Source organism: Polypterus senegalus, chromosome 12 (assembly GCF_016835505.1).
Source record: "Polypterus senegalus isolate Bchr_013 chromosome 12, ASM1683550v1, whole genome shotgun sequence".
Taxonomy (NCBI): domain Eukaryota; kingdom Metazoa; phylum Chordata; class Cladistia; order Polypteriformes; family Polypteridae; genus Polypterus; species Polypterus senegalus.
In genome coordinates, this window is record NC_053165.1 from 38,424,213 (window position 1) to 38,444,736 (window position 20,524).

Genomic DNA, 20,524 nt, shown 5'->3' on the forward strand with positions numbered 1-20,524 from the left:
TAGATTGTGGGGGTGTCAGAAACATTTATAGCAATTCCCACACTATTAACCAGAAAAAGAAAAAAACTCCATGAAGTCGGCCTGGATTAGACATGGCTATTATACATGGAACTGAATGCACTTACATAGAAGAAAAGTGTGGTAGCTGCAGAGTGACATTAGTCAGTATGGAAATAAGTGGTCTTAAATTCAATATGGAAGGTCTTTTTACATCGTGGAACACAAACATTCTGTGACATGAATGACAGGTGTAGGCTATGGAACCACATTTTTGTAAAAACTAAATGCAATCCAACTAAATTTAAATGTAATATATACGCACTGCCATTTCATTTTAGCCTGGACTTATCGCGTTTACGATTAAAAACATACCCAGCAAATAAATGATTGCTATTCATTACACTGCACAATTTTCTTGTCAGTTCAAAATGCAATAAAAAATTCATTTTCATTCCTGTCCATGGATCACGTGTCATAACTAAAGGCAAAGCAAACACGCTTTAATGCCAAAACTAAATATAATCAAATGACCAGTCAGCGCTAAATATATGGTTATCACAGAGAATATGAATAAAAAGCCACAACGAAGCAGTCCTCGGCGATGCTAACAAATGCTTCACTCTATTCAGCATTTTAGTTAAAACTGCTAACAACCCACACCTCGAAAATGTAACCGCATGAATTATTTTAACATGTAAAACATTAACATAACAGTAAATATCTTCAGCGAGGACTAAAACGCATTTTTCGACGTTTTGGTTAATCACGTCACAGTCCATGCTGACAAATAAAGAAGAGCGATAAAAGATTCCTTCTTTTTGAACACTTTTCAGTGAATCAAAATAATCGATTCATGAACGAGAACGAATCGGTTCAGTGGTACGGAATCGGACTAGCGCTAGAGCGCATGCGTGTCTTGCATGACTTAGTCATCGACTGCCGTTTCGATGCCCGCTGGTGGATGTGTGAAGCGCACCAACTCTGGACTCATTTTATTCGTGAACGAATATCCGAGAATGAATCTAATGTTTTTCGTTCATTTGATTGGTTAAGTGTCAGTACCTGAGAATCAGTCTAACGAATCACGTAACGAATCGCGAATCGTAAACGACTCAGTACGATTTGCATAATTCTCGTTCGATCGTGATTCTGTAATGCAACGTCTATTTTAACTTTGCATCTTAAATGGGTTATTATGCCCTATGCTCAGAAACAGGACAATGGCATATGAATTATCACGTTAAATATATAATGAATTATACATTCATATACAATTAATCATATATTTATAGATACTTAAATAAATATAAATTAACAAGCAATAATACTAATTATACATTTATATAATTACATGTAAGTACATACATATGAAACGAATGTACAAATTATGTATTTGTGACGCGGTGACAGGGGGTCCCCATGAGCTTCAGTATAAGCTATGCCTAAAAATGAAATCAAAATAATTGATTCGCTTGAACGGGAAAGAATCGAATCAATAAATTGCATCGAAGTGCCCATCACTATTGACGAAACATATGTCCGTCGTTAGAACACTGAAAATGTTTGAATGTATAACGCCTCTTACCCCAGCTGTTCACGTTCCTTTCCTCACTTTTGGACACTGATTATTCATTTGATTACATTTAGTTCCGGCAGGATTAAAGCGTGGTCGCGCATCGAAATGCAGTGCACTCCAGTTGCTGCCATGCGAAATGCAATAGGTTTGCTTTGCCTTTAGTTATGACACGCGATCTGAGGTGAATAATGAAAATGCAATACGCGTTTGTTTTTACTGACACGAAACTTGTGTTTCCCAGTGAAAAGCGATCGAACATTTTCGTGATATATTTTAATCATGACAAGACAAAACTGCCAGAATTAAATGCACTGCGTTCATATACATTACAATCTAGTTAACACATTAGATTGCATTTAATTGTGGCACGAATTATCTTCCATAGTAGTCATTCTCAATTGTCAGTCATTCATGTTCTGAACCAGCTCATTCTAATAATATGTCTGTAGGGTGAACTAAGTCAGCAGCAGGAACCAATCCTGGACGCAGCACCACTACAATACACAGCAACTCTGACAATCATCACGTATATAGGATGAGTTATACTTTGCTAATTAGCCTAACATGAAAGTCTTTGAAGTAGCTAGCGAGAAAAACACTGAAAGGAGCAATAGATTGCAAACGGAGCACAGACTACTGTCTAGAGCAGTGCTTCCCAAACTCGGTCCTGGGGACCCACTGTGGCTGCAGGTTTTTAATCCAACCAGATTCATAATGAGTAACAACACCTGATAACAGCTGATCTCATTTAATTAGCTGGTATTTTTTTCTCTTATTCTACATTAAGAAAAGCTCAACAGCATGATTTTTATATTTATAAGACATTTAGAAATATTTATGATTTTTCTATAGATTTAAATGCTTAACTCTCTTTTGTTGAGTTCATTATATTTTGCCCTTTCTCTGTGCAGTTTTCCCCCTGCGTTGTATCTTATTAATGACAATTAAAAACGAGCAGAGCAGACACCCAGGCAAACAACACTGCCTAATCAAAGGCTGCAACTGCTTTAGCGTCAGACACACTAATTAGAAAATAATAGATTGCAATTACAAACACCTGGAAAAGTAGAATGAAAATCAAGATTAAAATATTGTTAAAAAGAAAAAAAATATATTCTCATATACTTGGTACATATACATACATATATATACACATACTGTATACACATATATACATACAGTGTATATATATATAACAACAACAACATTTATTTATTTATATAGCACATTTTCATACAAACAGTAGCTCAAAGTGCTTTACATATTAAAGAATAGAAAAATGAAAGACACAATTATAAAACAAAATAAATCAACATTAACATCGAATAAGAGTAAGGTTCAATGGCCAGGGGGGACAGAAAAAACAAAACTCCAGACGGCTGGAGAAAAAAATAAAATCTGTAGGGATTCCAGACCATTAGACCGCCCAGTCCCCTGTGGGCATTCTACCTAATATAAATGAAACAGTCCTCTTTGGATTTAGGATTCTCACGGAAGGGCTTGATGATGATGATGATGGTCACGTAGACTTCTGCCTTTTAATCCGTCCATCATTGTTTGAGCATCATGAAGCTTTGAGTAGGTGGTGGTGGCGCAGGCCACCACCACCAAGAAACCGGAAAAAGAAACAGAAAAGAGAGTAGGGGTCAGTACCGATTTTAGAGCCACCATGAATAGTTATTTTGAGGAGATTGAACATATAGAGTATCAGGATTAAGTTAAATTACGATTAAAATGAAGTTAGAAAAAGGCCATGTTAAAGTAATGTGTTTTCAGCAGTGTTTTAAAGTGCTATATATAGTATTCGTATTCTGAGTCCCGACCTGAATTGTATGGATTGTTACCTACCAGGTAACGCTAGTGGTTGGTCTGCCATTCGGCAGACATCCTCCACGGTGCCCTCTCCACTTGCAAGAAGCAGATCATGGAATGTTGCATAGTTTACTATTAAATAATGCAAAGAGTACGCGACACGTGTTTCGCTCTTATATGGGCTCATCAGGCGTACACGGGGAACGAACCTCGGACGTCAGCGTCAGAGACGAAGCCCCTTTAATATATATATATATATAACAGACTTACGTTTCTAATTCCTATATTGTTCTCACAATACAGCACTTGGGGAAAATAACAGTTCACGAAATTAGCCCAGGAGTCCAATTAAAAACAGAAGCTGGTTGGAACAAAAACCTGCAGCCAGAGTGGGTCCCCAGTACCGAGCTTGGGAAACACTGGTTAGGAGCCATGTGGCACTTGCACTGACCGCTGCGTCAATCAACATATGTAAAGCAAATTCGTTACAACCAAAGTGTCAGCATCTGCGGCGGCTGCTAGGGGCTTTCGTTTAAGGGTACTTCCGCACCTGAACAACTCCCATTACCAAGAAAAAAATTAAAGTGACGCAATAATACATGCAAATATGGCATCGCTTCAATGTATTTTTTTATGTCCGTTTAGCAGTGAAGTAATATAAAAGTCAGGGTAGTTTTGTATAAAAACTGAAAATGCCGACTATATAAATCTTCCATCAGTGTCATCCCCAACTCACACCAACTGAATAAGATAATGAAGTTGTCCGAGAAGCTGCCGATGATGTAAGCAGTGTGTGCACAGATCGGGTCGTCTTTGATGCGACCACCAGTCCTCCCCAGGAGCGAAAGACACTCACTCTCTAGTAGTCTGCTCCCGCCCTTTTCCAGCGCGTGCCCAAGCGGCGGAGTCGAGCTTCTGACTGACTACGAGCTCAGCTCAAGGGATACTCGAGAGTCCTTTGAAAAAGCGGTGCTGTGCGGACGAGTAGACGGAGACGGAAGGGGAAGGAGGAAGGATAGAAGACAACTGTGCTCTCTGGGGGCGCCCCTGGCTCATGCAGGGGTAAGAATAACTCTTCTTTTCGGTACTTTATAGCGTGTGGCTGCAGGTGTTCCCGGTCTTGTCCCCAAAGTTGGTTGTCCGCACGGGTCGCGGTGTAGAATGAGTCTGGACACCTTTGAGTCGTTCTGTCAAAAGCAGGTCTGTCACTTCGGGCTAAGTACGTACATTGGAGGACAGTGACGCTAAGCACGTGGAATGCTTGCCAGAAGCTCCAGAGTGTGCTAACACATTTTAAAGGATTGACAGCCGCAAAATTCGGCTACAAAACGCGTCCCCCTGATTGGACTGGCTATTCGTCCGTGATGAAATACCCCTCTTGAGCCCAGTGCTACCCGGATTAGCTGTAATTATCCAAGACCATGAACTTGATGCGCGAGTCATAAAATGGATGGAGGTAACACACGTATAACGGAACAAAGCGGGTATTTGACGAGTACGTTACTTAAATCTGCAGAACGTAACGGTATGTTAAAAACTGTAACAAAAACATTTACAGTGATCATCTAAAATCCTAAATTATTACGTAAATGAAGAAATTGTGTTTGTACACAAAAATATCAACGTGTTTAAATGCTGTGCTAGGCAGACTAGTTGTAGAGCAACTTTGAAGTTTCTTTAATTAAAATAAATTTAAAAATGTAAAGTTTTGACAACCACTGTGTAAGACTACTGAATTATAATAGTGCAATGGGCAAAGAGAATGAAGAATGTATAATGAATCATCTGTTGAAATTCTAAATCTGTTTATTTCACTACAAGGAAATTGGTAGTACTAGACTGTCCCAGCAGGAGTGAGTGCAAGGCAGGAACCAAATCTATTGTAATGCTTATCCTTGGCTGAATACACCCAAGTTTAGAGGCATACATGAAGAGTTTATAGAATTCCATTATTGGAATTATATGTAGTGCCCAGTGGAAATCATGTAGGCATAGGGACACTGTGCAAAGTCTATACAGTGTTTGGCCTTGTAAACCAGGTGCGTGGATGTTTAAACACCGTAATATTAGAATACAGAAGAGCATGGTGTGTTATTTCTCAATCATAGCCAATCAGCTATTGATCTGTTTCACAAATTTAGGGTATTTCAATACAGGATTGCAAAATGAGTTCACCTAAAACTCAGAATTTCATTATCATTTTCTTCATTTACAAAAGATCTAGGCACAGTCATCATTTTGTAGATTGCTCATGAATCTTCCAAATTTGCATCATTGGTCTCATAGCACAGCAGGTTTATAATGAAGTCATTCTGCCACAAACTGCCATGTAGATTTGTGCAGCTTAATACATTAATTGTCTTGTTTAAATGTAACAATAATGATTCTATAAACCTATAAAATAATTTAAGTTCAAAAAATGTGCTTGAAATACTGTATAACTTACTTTCTCAGTTTGTATTAATACAAGTTTTTGTGGGTGAAGGAAAGAGAGTTTGTTATTGGAATTTAATTAGAAAGTGTAAATGTAAACTGAAGGGAAAGGTTTAATCTAGCCTAATTACTCTCATGCTGCCCCAAGAGTTGGAATACCTTGGTGTAGGCACTTTCACTTTTATGAGCCAAAACAACATTGGTCCTGAAGCTTCTGTAGAATCCCTACATTGACACCATAATGCACAGAAAGATAAGTAAATGCAATCGACCCTCTCAAATCACCATTCTGAGCACTTCACAAATTGTCACATTCAAAGGAAGTACACAAATCCATCCATCCATCTGCCTAACCTGTTTATTAAGAACAGGGTCTCAGGGCAACTGGAGTCAAGCCAAGCAAATATAGGACACAAAAAGGACCAGTGGAAGTACACATATTAAAATATACATCATGGAAATATAGTATACTTATAATAACACACAAAACAGAAAATACTTAAACATAATAAAGAAAATAAACAATTAGCGTTGTGCAAATATCTCTTAATTGTGAAAGCTTTGGAAATGGTGCACATAGACCAAATCAAACGAAAATATATTTTAATCACAATTAGAATTTGTGTATGTATTTATTAATACACATTGCTACTCTAAAGCTAGCAAATGTTTTTGTTGTATTGTTAGAGAGTACGTTTTTAGTTTTACTTGTGTATAGTAAAGGTTGATTCTTTTCCTCATTTTTGCTAATGTTAACAGTGCAGTTATACAGTAAATGAGAATTTTGAGTTCACTTATATTTACGAGTGCTTTGTTAGCAGTTTGTGGTGATTCAAATCGATAAAATGCCCAACATGACCAAGAAAGCACAGCAAATAGCCTTTATATGAAATGATGGAGCATAATTAATGGCACCTCTGTACAGTATGACAGCTCAGTTTAATCTGTATAAGCAAGTGTGATGAAAAGCAGTAAAGCTGTCATTAGGTACACATTTTGAAAGAACCTAGATTTAACAAAGTTTGGTGGCTAACTTTCAGCACTGTGATTCTATTGTTTTCATTGCTTGGAAAAAGCCATTTCTATTTTTTCTTTTAATTAAACCATTTTCTTAAACTTTTATTTTAGAAAATAATTTTTAAAATATTATAATATTTATAATTTAGAAAGAGTATACTGGGTGGTCATGTATTACACATAAGCTCAATTTGATTTAATAAATCTGTTCAAATGTTTAAGTACACTTAGTCTGATTAGTGGGGCAATAGTCAAGTGAAGCATCACTGCCTCATCAGTGAAAAAGAAATTGGAGAGACAAAAAAAAATGAAGAAATAGTTTAACAGTCAAGCAATAGCAAAGCCAATGGATACTTACAGTATATAAATAACTACAGCCAGTAGTGCAGAGAGTTCTGCTTAAGGACCATGTTGATAAAGGGCTGCCATGTGTTAAAATACCTGAGTTATACATTTTTTAAGCAAAATTAAATATTTTCAAGGCTCAAGTACTACAACACATCTTGCTCTCAATATTATATAAAGGGTGGAGTGGCACTCTTCCAAATGAGCAAGATAAGATGGTTATCTATCTGTGTAACGAAAGCTATCACTGGAGTGTTCATTATGCTAGGATGTTCCATTCAGTATAATTCCGAAGATGGTTATAAAAGGAGGAGGGTACCCCAAGAGCCTGATATATAAATGATAATTATTGTGAAAAGTGGCAGACACTTGATTGCAAGTAGAATCAGTCTATTTTCTGCTCAGGATCACAGATGACTGAAATTTCACAACAGAAGTCAGCTCTTGCTGGGATGCCAGTTGATTACAAGCCACATCATGAAAAAAAATTTAGATTAGATAGAACTTTTGACATTTTTACAGAAACTCTTTGAATAAATACATAAATAAAGAAATAAGTAAATAAATAAGTATACACACCAGAATGACTACACAGCAACAAAATTAAAAAGAAAGAAAACTTCTGATTTGGCTGGCAATCACAGTAAAGCATTATGCAGGGATACAGCTTTTGGGATAAAGGAGCCCAGGTAGCATTTCTTGACACACTTCTGTTGAATAAATCGTTGGCTGAAAGTACTCAGTGTTGGTATGTCAGAGAGAGGATATGTAGCATTGTTTAGCATCTAATTCAGATTAAATTAACCCATAACAAAAAAAGAGAAAGAAAGAGAAAATTTTATCATTGGAGAAGTACAGTAGCATTGTTGCCATATAACTTTAGAATTCTGGTTTTGGTACTTTTTGTCTGGAGTTTTCATGTTCTTCGTTGCGTTAGTCAAAACAGCATTGTACTTGAAGCTTCTGTTGAAGCTCTACAATGACTTCTTAATGCCGAGAAAAAACATATAAGGATAAACAACACAAGAATACTGGTGTTTTCTTCTTAGATCTTTTTGAGTATTACAACTCTAAATTGGCCAAATGTGACTTGGTATGTCTGTGAATAAAGCCAGCAATGGACATACAGGGGCTGTAATAGAATCACATCCTAGACAGACAGTGTAATGTTCCTGGCTAAGACAGTTGCATTGAAAATAACAAGGTTGCTGTTTCAGCTTCCAATTGTGATTCCCTTTGTAAACATAAGTATATTGCTTAACCTACCTGTCATTCATTGGTAAAGCATCAGTGTGAAGAATTTTATATGCAAATTGTACTTGTAAAATCTTTGGGATAGTTCATACACAAGAAAAGAGCAACAAAAGATTTGTTGTTTGAATCAGATACTAACTGGCCTTGAATTAATTATTCTAAAATATACTTGTAAATCCCTGTCCGTATTCCAGTTTTAGCATATTTGAGGATGTGTTGACATGAAAACATTAGTAATGGTTTATATATATATATATATATATATATATATATATATATATATATATATATATATATATATATATATATATTTTTTTGTAATGAAGCTACTTGGTAATAAAGTCTCTGTAGAAAATAATGAGAGAGAGAGAGATATAGAAGAACAGAATTAACATTTTGTTAAACTAAAATGCAGCAGCAGTTCTTGCTTGGTAGTATGTTGTTTTGATTTTCCTTGAAACTATTTTGCCATTACCCCTAAGTAAAATGTGCTTTGCATATATGCCACTTTACAGTTAGCACTTGCTTACCATAGTTTTTCTTGAGAAATGTAATGACTGAAGGTAGGAGACATGTTTTAGTCATATATAAGGGCTTGGGGCATATATTGAGTGAATATTATTGTTGTGATTGGGCATTAGTTTCAAATCGCATCTAGCTGCTGTTCTTGGTATAGTTTTAGTCAAGTATGTAGTGTGTACAGTAGCTCTCTGCCTTAAAAGCAGGTATTATGTTGTTTTTTAGTGCTAAGTCATGTTTTGACTGGTCTCACAGATGTGCTATATGAGGCTGTCGATCAATAAACAGCCAAACATTCCTATTTTCAAAATGGTGTGGTGTACGGCCGGGGCCCTTGACAGGCCAGGACTCCTCTCTACTGGAAGGACTGGGAGAGAGAGCTTATCTAGGACATTATCTCCTAGCGGGGCCACGGGTTTGGATTATGGAAGCTCAACCCTGCTGCAGCCAGTGGCCATCACCAGGAGGTGCCTGGATGGTTGCTTAGCCTTTGGCTGAAGCACTTCTGGGTATCATAAAATAGGACCCAGCAGCCACTACTTCAGGAGCCAGAGTCGTGTGGAAGAGGGCGAAGCTTGTTAAGAGGTGTTTAGGTGAAGAGACAGAAAGAGGAGAAGGACAAAGAAAGAAGGGAATTGTGCTTTTGTGCTGTGCTGAAACTGTGCTATACAGTTGGGAAATGTGGGGAAGGTGTTTCCCACATGGAAAAAGAAAAAAATAAAAGCAAGTGTATTCCATTTGTGTCCTGCATCTGTCTGTGTTGGGTTTGGGTAGCATTTGCGCCCTCTGCAGGCCACAATGGCTTAAACTAGAAAGTCTGTGATACCTTATAAATCCATAAAAAATTGCAGAAGTAGCAATCCCTGTGTTATCAATTCTGAATAACAAGCCTTTTACACTACGAGGTGGTCAGGGATTTAGGCTTTCTGTTTGCAGTTGGTTAAAGAGAGACATTAACTTCAGTCAAAAGCCATCAGACCTAATATGTATATCGTGCAAAACACTTGTTCCTATTGCCTATTAGAATTTCTCAAGGTTATTGAAAACAATATGAAAATGAGGGTTTTGGCTGTACTGTATGTTTCTTAAATGTTTAAACCCAGTAGTATCATTCTTAGTGTAAAATCTTGACCTGCACAAGATGATTAAGAAAATGCATGGTGGGATGGATATTTCATAGTAATTAACAGCATTATTGTTTAACATAGTGCAGTCTTAAAGCCACATATTACATATTTAGAAATATTTCATACAGTATCTGATTAATGCTAAATTAAATCATCATATATTAGAATTACGCATGTTTATTTGTTCAGTGAAACATCATATGACGGACTTGTACCCTATCCAGGGTTTGCTCCTAGCAACCCTGAATGGGAAAAGTTGTTTTAAAAAATGTTATGTTTTAGCTATATAATTAAAAGAATGTATTCCCTGAAGCAGATTAAGCAGGTTCGAAACTAGATGGGGTCATGGATCTTATTAGACTTATAAAGTGTAAAATGCACTATGCAGCCATTTAATAAAATTCAGTGAACTACATATTATGTGTAGAAAATATTGTGTAATATAGTCTATAAAGTCTTGTATTGGAAACAAACAATGTAATTGCCTGAAATAATAAAACCTTTGCAGCATTCCTGTCTATGCTTACACTAAGTGTTCAGCAGTTGTACAGAGGTCAGAATGATATTCCTTTCGACTCTTTTGTATGTGCCTTTGTGCATAGAGGAGAGCATTGTTTAGATTTTGCATGCTAAAAGAGCAATTGCATTGCTTTTAAGTTGACCAAACTGTCAGAATCAGACTCTGTGAGGGTGGCATGAGTGCCCATTGTTCTCTAGTGCGACCTGTGCTCCCAGCCCACCACCATCAATTGGCATTTGCCAGAGAATACCACAATTGGCAGCTCTGCCCTATTCTCTTTTCAGATGAAAGCAGGTTCATATTGAGCACATGTGACAGACATGAAAGAGTCTGGAGACTCCATGGTGAATGTTATGCACCTTCCAACATCATCCAGCGTGACCGATTTGGCAGCAGGTCAGTGATAGTCTGGGGAGGCATATCCTTAGAGGGATGCACAGACCTCCATTTGCAAAGCAACGGTATCCTGACTGCTGTTAGGTACCAGCAATGAAATCTTAAGAGCCATTGTTCAGTGGGCGCTAGGTTTCTCCTGGTGCAGGACAATGCCCAGCCACATGTGACCAGAGTGTGTAAGGCAGTTCCTGGATGATGAAGGTATTGATGCCATTGACTGGCCCCCAAGTTCCCCAGACCTGAATCCAACTGAGTGCCTCTGGGACATTATGTATTGGTGCATCCAACCCCGCCAAATAGCACCAAAGACTGTCTAGGAGTTCACTGATTCCGTGATCCAGGTCTGGGAGGAGATTCCCCCAGGACACCATCCACTGTTTCATCAGGAGCATGCCTAGACATTGTTGGGAGTGCACACAGGCATGTGGGGACCATACACAATACTGAGTCACATTATGAGTTGCCGTAATGAAATTCACGCAAGTTGGATCAGGCTGTGATATCAATTTTTTACTTTAATTTTCTGTGTTAAGTTGATTTCAGCCTTCAATGAGTTGATTTTGGTTTCCATTGACCGTTGTCACATCAGTTTGTTCTCAACAATTGCAAGTATTACATATTACTCAGTAAAGATTTTTCACTTAAATGTTTTGTTCATTGAGATCCAATGTGTCATTTAAGTGTTCCTTTAATTCTTTTTGAGCTGTGTATGTTGCCCCTTTTTGCAGACTAAATTAAAAATTGCAAAAGCGTGGCTTTTCAACAATTTTCACATGCAGAGGGAAGAGGGAATTTGTGTATTATACCTCTCTGCCTTGAATGACTTGCTTTTTGAAATACAGAAAATGGTTCCTATCTCTTTGTGTATGTCTCTACAAGCTGAATTGAAAAGTATGTTGTTTATTATAAAGGGTGAAAAAGCACCTTGTTTGCCCTCTAATTTGACACTTAAACACTCATGTGTGATGTAGTTATCTTTAAGGTGTGCTAGTCTGAACAATTTATGTTAAAGCCTTCACCATTCCCTATTCTCTGGGAACAAATCTAAACACCCATCTGGATATAATTGCATGTCTTTCAGGGAGGAGAGTAGTGACCCATCTTTTCAGTGTGTCATATAAAGAAAGGGAAGCGTGTAATTTAGTCAAAGAAATATATTTTAGACTTGTGGTGGGCCTTTTCCAGTAGTATTGAGTGCAAGGCAGGAATACGCTTTCTATTGGGTGCCTGCTTATCACAGGTTCCACTCATGCATGCAATCAGATGGGACAATTTAGCATTACTGATTAACTTAGGGTGAACATCTTTGGAAGTGAGGAGTGAAAAACTGGAGAAAAACCCATGTGCAAATTCCAAACAGACAGTGACCATATAGGTTGTCAAACTTAGACATGCTAGCCACTACGTTGACCTGATGTTGCACTAATTTTGTTTTAATATTGAACAGATTTATTTTCCACTGCAGATTACTGTATTACTTAAACACACTCTGACAACAGTATATAATGAGTATAATTCAACATGGCATCAAATAAAAAAGAGTATTTTTGGTATAGTGTCTGTCATGGTGAATGTGCAAAAATAATTTGGAATGATAAACAATGACACAAAGTAAACATATACATACAATTTTCTTTGAGAAGTGCTTCAGAGGAAAGGAAAGAAAGATAACTTATCAAGGGTCAAATGAGTTCTCCAGTACAGTAGACAGTTCTGCTATTTTACTTTAGTGAAATTACTTTTTGCATGCTGTGTACACAGGGCAACAATATAACATAGTGATTAACAGTGCTGGGTCAAATTTCCAGGGTTGTGGCTTCTTCTGCATACAATCACCTCCAGTTGTTCAGGTTTTACTTTCAAACCCCCAAAGTGTGCAAGTTAGTAAAATTGTATCTTTGTATGTGTGAATGTGCACTGTGATGGACTTTCACCCTTTTCTGGGCTGGTTTTTGCCCTCTACCTAATCCTTTCACAAAGGACCCCATGACCTGTGACCCTGAACTGGATCAAATGAATCAGAAAATGGGTAGACATTTCATGTTTTGGATAATTTACTGAAGGTCTTGAAACACTGAATGTAAATACAGTGTAGTGTTTCTGTGTCAAAATGTTCTTTTACAAACATTCCTATGTATGTACAGATGGGGTAGGGTAGTGAAATGCACTACTGTGTAACTTTTACTATATGACTTAATTCATCATGGAATGAGGTGTTTTAGTTTTACTGTTGGTTGGTTCTATGTTTTGAAGCAGGATAAAATCCCAGCATCACTAAGCTTAAGACAGGAAACAGCCCTGGGTAGTGAGCCAGTCCATCTCAGGGCCCACTCACATAACACAGCAATGCAGGTCCAGTTTGAAATTGCCAGTTAGTCTAACCAGTCTGTCTTTGGGTATGTGGGAATATCTGGACAGAAAAAAAAAAAACACAGACATGGGGAAATGGGCAAACTCTGCACAGAAGATGATTAGGTATAGTATTCAAACCAAGAATGCTAGATCCCTGAGACAGCATTGCTAACCACTGCTTTGCCTATTGCTGCTTTAAAAACATGCAATGATAATTAATCATTTTTATCTGGGCACCGGCTGTCACTGCCCATTTCCATTGGGTCTTCAGTGATGTTGCTAGATATATTAGAATATGAATATAGGTGAATCTTTAGTTCATTGTTTATAAGGAGGCATCTGATGATGAGTGGTGACGTTAAAACTTGTCTACAATATTTTAGTGGAGCATTCATCTTGCTGTGGTTGCTCGATCAATATCAGAGAAATAAAGAGCAACATGACTGGCACTATAAAATCATCATAACAGAAGATGTCACTGTCTTTCATTTTATTACATGAATCATTGTACTTCAGTCTTATTTTGTCCAAATTATAAATGAATGAAAGCAAACAAAATCTTTCCTGTATCCCACACGGGAACTATCCCACTGCCGGTGCATCTTCATTCTGAGCTTGCTTGTTATATGGATAGCTGCATCCAAGAGGCTTAACACTAACTCTGATTTGATAATATAATGGCTTCTAGCCCTAGGAACTTACAAGTTTCTCCTCAAAGTATACAACTCCTGAGAGTTGGTCTCGTTCGTTACGGGAGATGGACATCAGAAGTGGAACTCCGTTAACAGTGGTGTTTTTTTTTTGTTTGTTTGTTTTTTTATCATCCCGAGATATCCTGTATTTACGCAACATGAGAAGGTTCAATTACAGTATATGCAAGCATATATAAACATGAGTGGCAGAAAAAGGGCTTAGAAAAAAATGGAAAAGACAGCTAAAGCTTCATCCAAGCCTAGACAGACATTAAGTCCAAGCTCAAGGTACAGCCTTTCGGCGACTGACCTGGAACACACAGGTGAAAGCACAGATTTCCCAGGACCTAACGCTGCTGCATTGTCTCAGCTGAAAGTGAAAGTGGGAACAAGTGTGCAAGCGAGTCAGGCCAAGAGAACTCGTCGATTCCAGAACATTCATTGAAAATGAAAATGGCCTTACCGTGCACGTTGTCAACTACTCCCTGCAAGTCAGGAACATCAACTCCAACTGGGCCTGCCACTGAAACGATCTGTCTGAACTGAAGGTAATGATCACTGCAATGGCCATGGCTCAAGACATAAAGGAGCTCAAGAATGATTTAAAGAAAGATATAAATAAAGATATACATAAATGATGTAATGAAAGACATAAAGGACATACACAAGGCAAACGAGAAGCTGCTTCAGGATATTAAAGACCAGGAAAAACATTTAAATAATCACTTTCAGGCAACCTTAAAAGGTAAGCTAGAAAAAAATTTAGGAAAAAATACAAGCAAATGTGTCTAATTTGAGAATACATTTACAGCAATTGGTTTGAAGACATTAAGTAAACATTCACGGCCCGTATTGAAGTATCTGAAGAACTGGTATCTACTGCTGATGGAAAAGCAACAGCTGCAAATTTCACATGCAAAGCATTTGGAGACAGACTAGCTGCATTGGAAGATGGATGCAGAATGAATTATATTAGAATCGAAGGTCTCCCTGAGAATCGTGAAAGTCCAAACCCAGTAAAATTCGCAGCTGAATTATTCTCTAAAATAATTGGAGAGGAATTCAAATCAGACACCGAGATAGAAGCAGCTTACCAGATATGTGGATCTAATACCTCAAAACCTAGTACTCTCATTGTGTGTTTTGATAAATTACAATTTAAATAAAATATGTTACGTATCAGACAGAAAGAAGAGGATACGAATGTGGTTATTTTCAAATATAATGTGTGCCTCATTTTACAACATTAAACAGCGCTTACGGAAAGCCAAGATCAAATACAGCCTCTTGTATCCTGCCAAACTGATAGTAGACATTCAAGGCACACTCTACATTTTTACTTCTATGGAGGAAGCAGAAAAAGAGCTAAGAAAACGATCCTGATACTTTTTTGAAATACAATTGTGAGTAGCAACTGGTTCTGGCATGGCAAGTTCTTACCTGCTGTTTGATCAGCTTGCAATGATACTGGTACCATAATTATACATCCTATTTCCTTTTCTGCCACTTCCTGTTTACATTTTAATTACAATTATATGCATGTATGTGTACATTTGTTTTTATGGAACTGTTTAACATCATACCCTTCATTTATTGTATTAGGGCTTACTATGCTTACCCAGGCCTACTTTTCAACATCATTCCCTGGGTTTACTCTCTCAAGACTGTTTAAGATTATATTTTATACTTATAGCATTTAGATTGTATTGTCAATAGATATCTCTATTTTAATCCTTATACACTGCTGCTGGGGGGATTGTTTTGCTTTGGATGTGTTGTGTCTCTAGGTATGTCAGAGGACTAGGACTTTGAAGTGTGGCCTCATTTGGGGAGGCAAAATGGGGGGGTGGGGGGACGGGGGGGAGAGAAGAGAGCAAGATATTTCTAATCTATTCTTTTAATCCTTATAATTATAAGTGCCAACACAACAATAGGCTTCATGGCAATGACTTCTGGGAAAATTGGAAATTAAGGTCAAAGCTCTCTTATCTTAAATTAGGACAACAAAATGACAACAAAAGTTTGGAAGCAATGTCTCCATGACCAAACAGTTAACTTTGTGAGCTGGAATGTTAAAGGTATCAATCACAAATTAAAGATAAAGAAAATATTCTCTCACCTAACAGGACTAAATACTAAAATAGTATTTTTACAAGACACCCACTTATTAAGCAAGGCTGAGTTTCAGCTGCACAGAGACTGGACTGGCCAAATATTCCATTACAGCTTTACAAAGAAAACTAGAGGTGTGGGGATTCTTATATTTAGAACAGTCTCATTTGTAGTATCAGATGTAGAATATGATATTGAAGGGAGATATGTGATCATCATGAGCAATTTATTTAACTGTAAAGTGATTTTGATAAATATCTATGCACCCCATGTAGATGATAAGGACTTCATCCAAAATGTATTTGCATCCATTCACAATGTGAACACTCATAAAATTATAATGGCTGGGGTCTTAAATTGTATTTTAAATCCAGACCTAGATAGGTCACCTGCCACAGGGGCAATGACATTTAATACTGCAAAGACAATTACACAGTTTGTAACTTATCAGACCACTGGAGATTTCCAAGCCCAAACTCAAGAGCATATTCCTTCTACTCACCAGTGCATCACTGCTACTCAAGAATTGATTATTTCTTTATAGATAAAATTTTTTTGCCTACAATTAAATCTTGTAAGTACAACACTGTTGTTATCTCTGACCACGCCCATTTGATCATGGAGCTCAAATCATTATGCCCCATATACTGATCTCACAGATCGTGTCTTAACCTACTTTTATTAGCAGATAAGAACTGTACAGAATTTATATCCAAACAAATCAATTTTTTTAGAGACAAATACAGCCTCAGAGGTCTCTGCAGGAATAGTCTTGGAAACTCTGAAGGCTTTCTTAAGAGGACAAATTATCTCATATCTTTTCCACAAAAATAAATTGGAAAACAAGAAGGTATCAGAGCTAATCTGTGAAATTACCAGAATAGATCGAGAACATGCCAGGTGTCCAAATGAGACACTTCATAGGAAAAGTCAGGCTCTGCATTTAGAAATCAACCTCTTAACAACTAAAGAAACAGAACAACTCATTTTTAAATCAAGACATCATTACCATGAACATGGAAAGAAAGTTAATAAAACCTTAGCTCAACAAATTCACAAGCAGCAAGTTCACAGGGCAATCCCTGCAATCACCAACACAGACAGAAACAAAATCATTGACCATAAAAATATAATGCACACATTTAGAGACTACTACAAGTCCTTATATTCTGCTCAGTTTAATGAAGACAAGACACAATCAAATGTGTTTCTGGATGCATTACAAATACCATGACTAGATACTCTCAGTGCAGTGGAACTGGATAATCCTCTGGCACTATCAGAATTACTAGATGCTATAAACTCACTTCAGAGTGGGAAATTAGCAGGCCCTGATGGCTACCTTGTCAAATGTTATAAAAAAATCTCAATTAAGTTAGCTCCCCTCTCATTACCAACATTTATACAAGGTAGAGACAATGAAATTCTTCCTCAAACTTTGCCAACCATTAATTACTATCTTTCCAAAGTAAAATAAAGACTTGTTAAAATGTGCATCATACAGACCAGTCTCGCTTCTGAATAATGATGTTAAGATACTCTCCAAAGTCCTGATAGAATGTTTGAGAAAGTGCTTCCTTCGGTAATATCACAAGACCAAACTGGATTTATTAAAGGCAGACACTTAGCTTCCAATCTTCAATGCCTGTTTAATGTAATATATTCATCCAAAAAGTCTAACACCCAGAGATATTATTAACGTTTGATGGAAAAAAAGCATTTGATATGTTTGAATGGAACTACCTTTACACTACATTTGAGAAATTTCAGTTTAGCACGAACATTTGTGCATGGATCAAACTACTGTATACAAATCCAGAAGCTTCAGTCTGTATTAATTTCAGACTACTTTAAACTGGAACATAGTACTAGACAAGGATGCCCCTTGTCACCACTGCTTTTTGTTGTCGTTGAGCCACTGGCAGTTCACTGTCGAAATGCTTATGAGATAAAGGGGATTATCAGAGAAGGACTTGAACAGAACATTTCACTATATGCAGTTGATATGGTACTATATACTGTATATCCTATCAACAAAAAACTACACCTGCAGTCCTAACAGCACTAACAGAATTTCAAAAGATTTCTAGTCTGAGAATTAATGTGAATTAAAGTGTGCTCTTTATAGTGAAGTCTCAAGCACACACTATTAGATTGGACACCTTACAGTTTATCATCACAGATCAGTTTAAATACCTAGGGGTAAACATTACAAGTAAACATGAAGCTCTTTATCAACAAAACTTTGCTTTCTGTATGGAAAAAAAATTAAGCAACACTTGCACAGATGATCTACCCTTCATCTCACTTTAGCTGGAAGAATTAACACTTTTAAGATGAATATCTTTCCTAAGCTTCTTTTTCTATTTCAGAAAATGCCAATATGCATCAATGAAACATTTTTAAGAAGTTTGATTCAATCATTACCTCATTAATTTGGAATTCAAAATATCCAAAGGTCGACCCTACAAAGATCAAAGTCCAAAGGTGACATAGCTGTACCTAACTTTCAGTTCTATTACTGGGCAGCAAATATACAAGCTATAAAAACCTGGACATTGAGACAAATAAATGAACATACACAGGCGTTGTCCACAATAGAAATAAAATCCTGAAGTCTATTCCTTGTTTTGTACTCCAATAAGTACAAGTTATCACCAATATACTAACAACCCAATTGTGCATCATTCATTCAGAATGTGGAACTAATGTTGGAAGTATGTCAAGATAGAGAAGTTTCTCTCTATCACCTCTGCACAATGACCACCTTTTTCCACCATCTCACATGTATGCATTTTTTAATGTCTGGATTAAATCATTTAGAGACCTTTAAATAACAACATCTTTGCAGTTTATGAACAATTACACTCTTAATTTAACTTTCCAGCAACACATTTCTTTCACTACCTCCAAATTAGAAACCTTGTTAAACAAAATCTGCCCAATTTTCCTCACCTTCCTCCATCCTTTACTCCGGAAAGGTAATGATCAGTCTTGAGGACTCAGAAAGCATTTCTGCAATATATAAAAACCTTTTAAAGTCCCTCCGTTTCAATGATCCCACAGTACAGTGGGAAAAAGATCTCTTACTCAACATTTCAGAAAATGAGTGAAAAGCAACCATATGCACCAAGCATATAATTATTAAATTTAAAATTATATTTCAAGCACATCTGTCTCATTTAAAATTATCCAAAATATTTTCAGGGCAAGATCCAACCTGCAAACGTTGCAATCAAGTTCCAGGCTCATTGGGCCATATGTTTTGATTGTTCCTCAAATTAACATAATTATGGACCAAAACCTTTAAATGCAGGACAGCACAGGGGCACAGTGGTAGCACTGCTGCCTCACAGTAAGGAGACCTGGGTTCGCTTCCCAAGTCCTCCCTGCATGGAGTTTGCATGTTCTCCCCTTGTCTGCATATGTTTCCTCCCACAGTCCAAAGACATGCAAGTTAGGTGCATTGGCGATCCTAAATTGTCCCTATAGTGTGCTTGGTGTGTGTGTGTGTGTGTGTGTGTGTGTGTGTGTGTGTGTGTGTCCTGTGGTGGGCTGGTACCCTGCCCGGGATTTGTTCGTGCCTTATAGCCTGTGTTGGCTGAGATTGGCTCCAGCAGACCCCCGTGATCCTGTGTTAGGATTGACTGACTGACTGACCTTTAAATGCCTTTCAGATAGCCTTGGAGTCACAATCCCTCCTAATCCACTAACAGCTGTGTTTGGTGGACGTACTTCCAGATAGGCTTAAAGTGGAGAAGGACAAATTAACTATAATTGTCTTTTTAGTTCACTATTGGCACGTAGTCTTATCTTTTAAGTTGGTGGATAACTGATGTTATATATTATCTGAAATTGGGAAAAATCAAATTGTCACTTAGAGGATCTAACCTCTTCAAAACCTGGCACAATTTAATCAATAACATTCTCGAGTAAGCATTTAAATTGAGGAAGCAGATTATCTTCCCTTTTTTTAATTTTATTAATTTTTATTTGTTTCCGTATCTATCTATATATCTATCTAAGTTTTAATTTGTTGGCCTATCTCTCTTTGTCAGGGGTAGGGGTTAATTAGTTTCAAACCTAGTTTTGTAAAACACGACTTGATTGTATGGAATGTTATTTGATTTTAATAAATTCGATAAAATAAAAAAAAGTATGCAACTCCTCTACTGTTTTCTGATTATGCATATAATGTGGCCCTCAAAAGCTGTGTTCAATAACAAAATCCTGACTGAATCAGACAGAGGACTTTAAATATATTAGATAGATAGATAGATAGATAGATACTTTATTAATCCCAAGGGGAAATTCACATAATCCAGCAGCAGTATATTATTTTGTATCACCAGAACTCTGTATACATTTT

General features: G+C 37.1%; 1 protein-coding gene across 1 annotated transcript in view; it reads left to right on the forward strand.

The window, feature by feature from the left end:
• The first annotated feature begins 4,235 nt into the window (after positions 1-4,235).
• Positions 4,236-20,524, forward strand: part of hrh1 (histamine receptor H1) — a 75,698-nt gene continuing 59,409 nt past the window's right edge. Inside the window, exon 1 of the mRNA XM_039772563.1 lies at positions 4,236-4,450. The gene's annotated coding sequence lies outside the window, so the exon portion shown is untranslated. The remainder of the gene's footprint in view (positions 4,451-20,524) is intronic.